Source organism: Sinocyclocheilus grahami, unplaced genomic scaffold (assembly GCF_001515645.1).
Source record: "Sinocyclocheilus grahami isolate Dianchi unplaced genomic scaffold, SAMN03320097.WGS_v1.1 scaffold191.1, whole genome shotgun sequence".
Classification (NCBI taxonomy): domain Eukaryota; kingdom Metazoa; phylum Chordata; class Actinopteri; order Cypriniformes; family Cyprinidae; genus Sinocyclocheilus; species Sinocyclocheilus grahami.
Window position 1 is genome coordinate 1,462,226 of NW_015505370.1, and position 6,313 is coordinate 1,468,538.

Below are 6,313 nucleotides of genomic sequence, written 5' to 3' on the forward strand. Positions count from 1 at the left end.
GTCTGTAATGTTGCTGTTTGAGCATAAAAAAGATCTGCAAAGTTACAAAGTTCAAAGTCCACTTCAAAAGGAGATATTTTATTTAACAGAAATCACTTTTCAAAAACTACAACGAACGACTCGTTTGGACTACAACGCATATTTTCCGGGATTTGTGATATCACGAATGGGACGAGACCTGGTTGAGCTACACTAGAGAAGCACATTTCGTATTTCAGAAGGCGGGCCTTCATTTGATACAGGAACTATTCGAGTCGTTCATGCCAGACTGGGGAGAGAGGTGTTGTAATAATGTAAAATATTTGAAAAATTAGTTTTTTGAACAACCTAGTATGAGAGCCTGTTCTTGTACACCCCCAAAACAAAATCAAGACTTTGTAAAAGAGCATAATAGGACCCCCTTAAAGTGCATAATTTCAGTTAGGGTGAAGAAGTTTGTTTGGCTTCTCTTCTGAGGGCGCATAGAACAAAATATTACTAATGCATGTTTATTCAGTAAGTTTAAAATTCCTACAATGTGATTTTCTGGATTTTTTTTCTCATTTTGTCTCTCATAGTTGAGGTATACCTATGGTGAAAATTACAGGCCTCTCTCATCTTTTTAAGTGGGAGAACTTGCACAATTGGTGGCTGACTAAATACTTTTTTGCCCCACTGTATATAATTAATTAAGTTGCTTAAACAACTATAAACAAAACAGCATCATGTATGTATGCATAGTTTAATACAAAGGGCCGAAAGCCAATCACACACAGTACATTTTTCATTTAAAAACATGTGATGCAGTGGGATGGGGAAAAAACCTGCCAAAAAGTATCGATATATGTTTTGTTTTTGTTTTTTTAAGTTAAACCTACATTAATTTTACATGGCTTTCTAAACATGCAGCTCTTTTGTGCGAGACACGAGAGCAACATTGATAGATGTCCCTCTAGAAAATGTGTTCTGTGTGAATGGCTTGGTTTCAGTTTTGACGTAAACAAGATCTTCTCTGCATTGATGTGCACTTTTTCTGCAATATTTTTAATGGACAACGCAGCAGCGCCACATCTAGTGGCTTCAACTGGATAGGCTAACAAAAACATTATAATGCAACGACACTTACATCATCATCGCATCTCGTGCGCCACTGATAAGGCTGTCTGACGCACACCTAAAATTAGTTGAATTTAAAACAAAAACGTTGCATTCGAATGTGGATTTTTATTTTAAATTCAACGAATATTCGAAATTCACATTTTTTTTTTGACAGCCCTAGTCCGGATAGTAGTTATTTGACATGAGGACTTAAAATAATTCCATATTTTAAAGGGGGTTAGTCAGTTATTTTATTTCCACCCGAATCTGAAATGTCAGGGTTTTTTCCTCCCTCCATCCACAAAATTCCCAGCCAAATTATACTGTTTTTGGACAAACACCAGGGTCGTGTGGTAATTTAAATCCTGAGTTTAAAAGCAGGAATTAATCCAAAACTCGTTTTGGAAATCTTTTTTGACCACTGCTAAGTGCTGTACGGTTGCTTTGCATGGTAATGAGTGTATTTTTGTAACAATGGAGTCTTTTGTGACCGAAATGTTTGAAATTATTTACACTAATAGTTGAGCCGCTTCTGTACCACATTTATTGGGAGCGCTTAAGATAACAAAGCGGAGCCAAAATGGGGCATACACTATTGAAATAGTCGATTAAAATTGCAGCAAAAGTATGAGATAACATTTTATATATATATATATATAAGCATAAATACACATACTATCTATATATAAAATGAATTGCATCTGTTCTTATTCCAAAATGTTTTATAACTAATCAGGTTCGTTTTACAAATGTCACTTATGATCAAAACTGACGAAAAAAAGAGCAAATTCCTTAACATAAATATTAGCTTTGAGCTTCTTTTAATTGCACTGATAGTTGTGGGGAATCACAAAGAACCTTTTAAAGGTTGCTTATATTTCTTTCATCTCATACTGAGATGAGTCAGAGAGGCATGAGCAACATGCTCCACTTATGTCAGTACCATTCAAAATATTGCATAATGGGAAACAAACACTGTACACTCTTCAATATACTGAAATTAAAGTACCACACAAATGACTTTGGGCAAATAAAAACAAAGGGATATTTATTCTTTCATCAACTCTGACTGACCTGAATGTCTATGGAAATATGATGGAAAGCTGTGGTCACTGCTTGGTCTTAAAGCTACATTCTCCCTTTAGAGCTTGTAGATCTTACCCTTCAGTACTTTTTTATTTGCATCTAACTTCAACAGATTGTGTAAAGAAATGAACCTGAAAAGACTTCCATATAAAATGGTAGATTCCCAGAACAAACACCTGAAGGTCTTTAACAGCCGGTGTGTTAAAGTTGCCAAGTTTTTTTTTTCTTTCCAAGTTTCTGGAAAGTTCACACTGGCTAACATACTCCATACTCCAAACACGCCTTAATTTTGGCTGAATTTGCTTCAAATTGATTTTACACCCATTAATTTTGGTTAAATTATTTTGGGGCCTTTAGTATTAAACTTAATGAAGCTCCAAGAAAAGTCCATAAAACATAAAAGACTCAATGTACTGTTACAATTTCTGTACTGATTTTTCACAAGTGTTTTGCCTGTGTTTTAAATTGCACATTGTGCTTTAGGGTTGAAAGAAAATGTCTTTAAACTTAACGGATAATGTCCTGGCAGAAAAATACTAAAACCCTACCTTTTTTCTTAAAGTGTGCGTAATCTTTCCTCCACTGTTTGTAGTGACACCTTGAATCATGTGGCTTATTGATACGTGATATCTTTCCATTCTTTCTAAGTAACTAAATGGTTTTTAATGGTGGATGATAATATAAGTGAAAAAAAAAACCTTGAGACTAGTGTGGGAACCAATATTCTCCATATTCAAGGCATTCAGTTACATTACCTGTTCTTTGGCATGCAAAATCGTACTCATCTTCTCTGAAAATGTTCCCTGCACTCTTCAGCGTGATCAGTGAAGTCCGATCCTCGAGCCGATTGTTTTTAGTTATTTTAAAAAAGCATGACCAGTGAGGATCTTGTGAGCTGATTTGTTTTTGTGAATCACGAACATTTAGGAATCATTTGGAGCAGTTTCTCAGTTAATCTCACTTACTGAACCGCAACCGCAAGTCATTAATTTAATCATATTCAACTCCTTGAACCATGAAATGATAGCCTAGTATGTTACGTTGTAGGGCCCGTGAGACCTAAATCAGTGTAGTTACTGACTGTTAATTTTACAGTATGTATTTACAGAAATGATGAGTTTTGTCAGTGGTATTTTATACAAATGAATGAATGTAACGTATTACCACATTTTTGTTGTTTTACATTTAGACTGTTATTAAAATGATCCCAGCAACAGAATTTAAAATCTGTTTTGCAAATATTTATTTAAAAGAATCATTAAGGAACATGAACTGTTAAATTTCATCCTCAGAAAATATGTCAAGACAACAATGTCATAGAGACTTGTGTCCGGGATGGCCTGGTGTTTTGTATATGGAGCACTTTTGTTTTTGTTGTTCTTGCAGTGTCCTCCTCATCTTGGTGTTTAAATGTCATTAAGGAATTCAATAAAACTAAAGTAAAATGCGAAAGAACGGGAAAAGGCGTTAGTTGCCGGTTAGGCTCTTGTTTGCTCCTTCAGGAATGCTGTCTTTTTGCTTGCCAGTGAAAGACAATGAAGCCTCATGTGAGCGCTGCTAATACTAGTCACACGGTTCAGCTGACATCTGGTCTGCATTATATCACAGGCAGGGGGCACTGAGTTTCACTACGGCTCCTGTAGACAACACAACATCTCAACTGGATCGCCAACCATGAGATCCTATTAATCCAAATTAGTTTTTGTCCAGACCCATTTGTGTCGTTTCAGACTTGATGCGACTACAAATTGCTGATGGAAAGCTGACTCCATTTACTTGTTTGTGCGATAAGCAAAATGCCAGAAACATTTTGGTTTTGTTTTTAAAAGATTTTTGCTTTTATTAAAATTGAAAATGATTTAAACACAGATGCACATTTTCTCCAATAGGCCTACACTCTTAAAAATAAAGGTGCTTCACGATGCCATAGAAGAACCTTTTTGTCTAAATGGTTCCATAAAGAACCTTTAACATCTGAAGAACCTTTCTGTTTCACAAAAGGTTCTTTGCTGGCGAAAGAAGGTTCTTCAGATTATAAAAAGGTAAGAAAGAGATGGTTCTTTAAAGAACCTTTGACTGAATGGTTCTTTGTGGAACCAAAAATGGTTCTTCTATGGCATCGCTTGAAGAACCTTTTGAAGCACCTTTATTTTTAAGAGTGTAGATGTGCAATTACGAAGGCTGTGAAATGCACAGGCCTAAAGAGGCTGGCAGCTCTACTGTTTCTCATGTCTTACATTACAGACATAAAAAAAAATTTAATTGCACCTTGCATTGTTGTATTACATCCGTGTGTGTCTTCAGGGCATGTGTGGCATATGCTAATGATCTTTCAGTCTTATTTACACTGCAGTATATTATAAGGGTGTGACAATTTGATTTCAAAGCATCAAAGTGTGAGAGAACTCAGTGGTTTATATTTCTTTGGTTAGAGCCACTGACTTTTTTAGCAACTTAGAAACATGTTTTCATAAGAAACATGTTTTTTTTCTGGTCATTCATGGACATTTTGTATTGTAAAAACTGTCTTTCTAATGATATTGCAAGAGAAGGTAGTGTATTTTTCCAGCGCTGCCTGTTAGCAAAAGTAACAGCAGCAAATTAAAAACATGAATTCGTAGTATATTGCCAAGAGTTTCGGAAATGTGTTAACAATAAATAAACAGAACAAGACGACAAGGGAAACAATGATGGCAGTATTTATATGCAGTTAAAAATTCTCAATCCATCAAAAAGTTGTTTGGCTTAGTCAATCGTTGGTGAAAGCACAGAATTACTTTCCCTACTTCGATCTTACATCATTTTGATGTAAATATAAATTAGCTCAAATGGATGGCTATGTCTCATGACTTAACAAAATTCAGGGAATGCATGTCTGGATATTTATGATCAAATTATTTTTGGCCGGATATGAAACAAAAATAACCTTCCAGGACACAGCCTTTTTTATTTTTAATAGTGTTTGGTATTTTTCTGCCACTTGGTAGTTAATCTAATTAGTTATTCTTTCTCGTATGCGTGAACACAGACACAGAGGACCCTTTTGTGTGCCTCTAACTTACATTTTATGGTTTTGTGTGTGTGTGCAGCTGAAATATAAGATGTAAAAAAACATGATTTCTGTGTAATGCTGACAGAGTCCAGATGTGCCGTATTAATAGTAGTGGATGATATTCGGGTTGTGCCGATAGGTATTTGTAAATGGCGTCCCTTAGTGTCCACTTACACAAGTTCCCCACTTCATCTTTTTGTGACAGCTTTTCTCCTGTTCGTGGTTGTCACTTGGATGACCTCCTGTATAACAAATTTTTACCTCATTTTCAGACTACGTTTGTTTGTTGGCTCAAAAGTCTGTCTAAAAAGTCCAAATCCAACCCGATTTTTCAGGGGCTTTGGAGACTAATCACTCATTATTCAGCATAGTGCTCTTTTTAGGGGCTACACGGACAAATCTTCACACACAGCAGCTGAGGCAAACAGACCGTGTAATATGAAGTAGTCAAGAGCCCCAATCTAAAGGAACTAAATTGGTGTCACCAGGTCATAATGTTATTAGCTGGGATAGTGAGTTCACTGATCATATTAGACACAGGACATGGTGCCCTGGCAACATCTCAAGCCCTTGACAATACCCACATTGACTTGGAAGCATGTTGACCGCAGGCAAAAAAACAAGCGAAGGAGATGCGCTTGCAGGTTCTCGCAATGCAGTTGTTGTAATTGCCTGTTCTTCATCTTCAGCTGTCAGAGCACAACTGCTCATGTGTAAGCTTAAAAATAAACAGATGACGACTGACAACTGTGAGTAAATAGTAACATTTTCTATTACCATTCAGCATGTCATGCAGTCTCCAAACAAATAATTATTCAGAATTAGGGTTGTCATCAAAGACGACAAGATTTTTTTTTAGTCTGTATTTTTGTTTTGCTTTATAGTAAAAACATCAGAACATGATATATTATAAATAATATAATGTGATATAATATAGTAATGTATGCACTACCGATTAAAACTATTTTGGTCATATATATGTGTGTGTGTGTGTGTGTGTGTGTATGTATGTATGTATACACACATATATATATATATATAATATAAATATATATACATATATATTTAAGAATTTGTCAACTTGTTTTTGTCTGTATA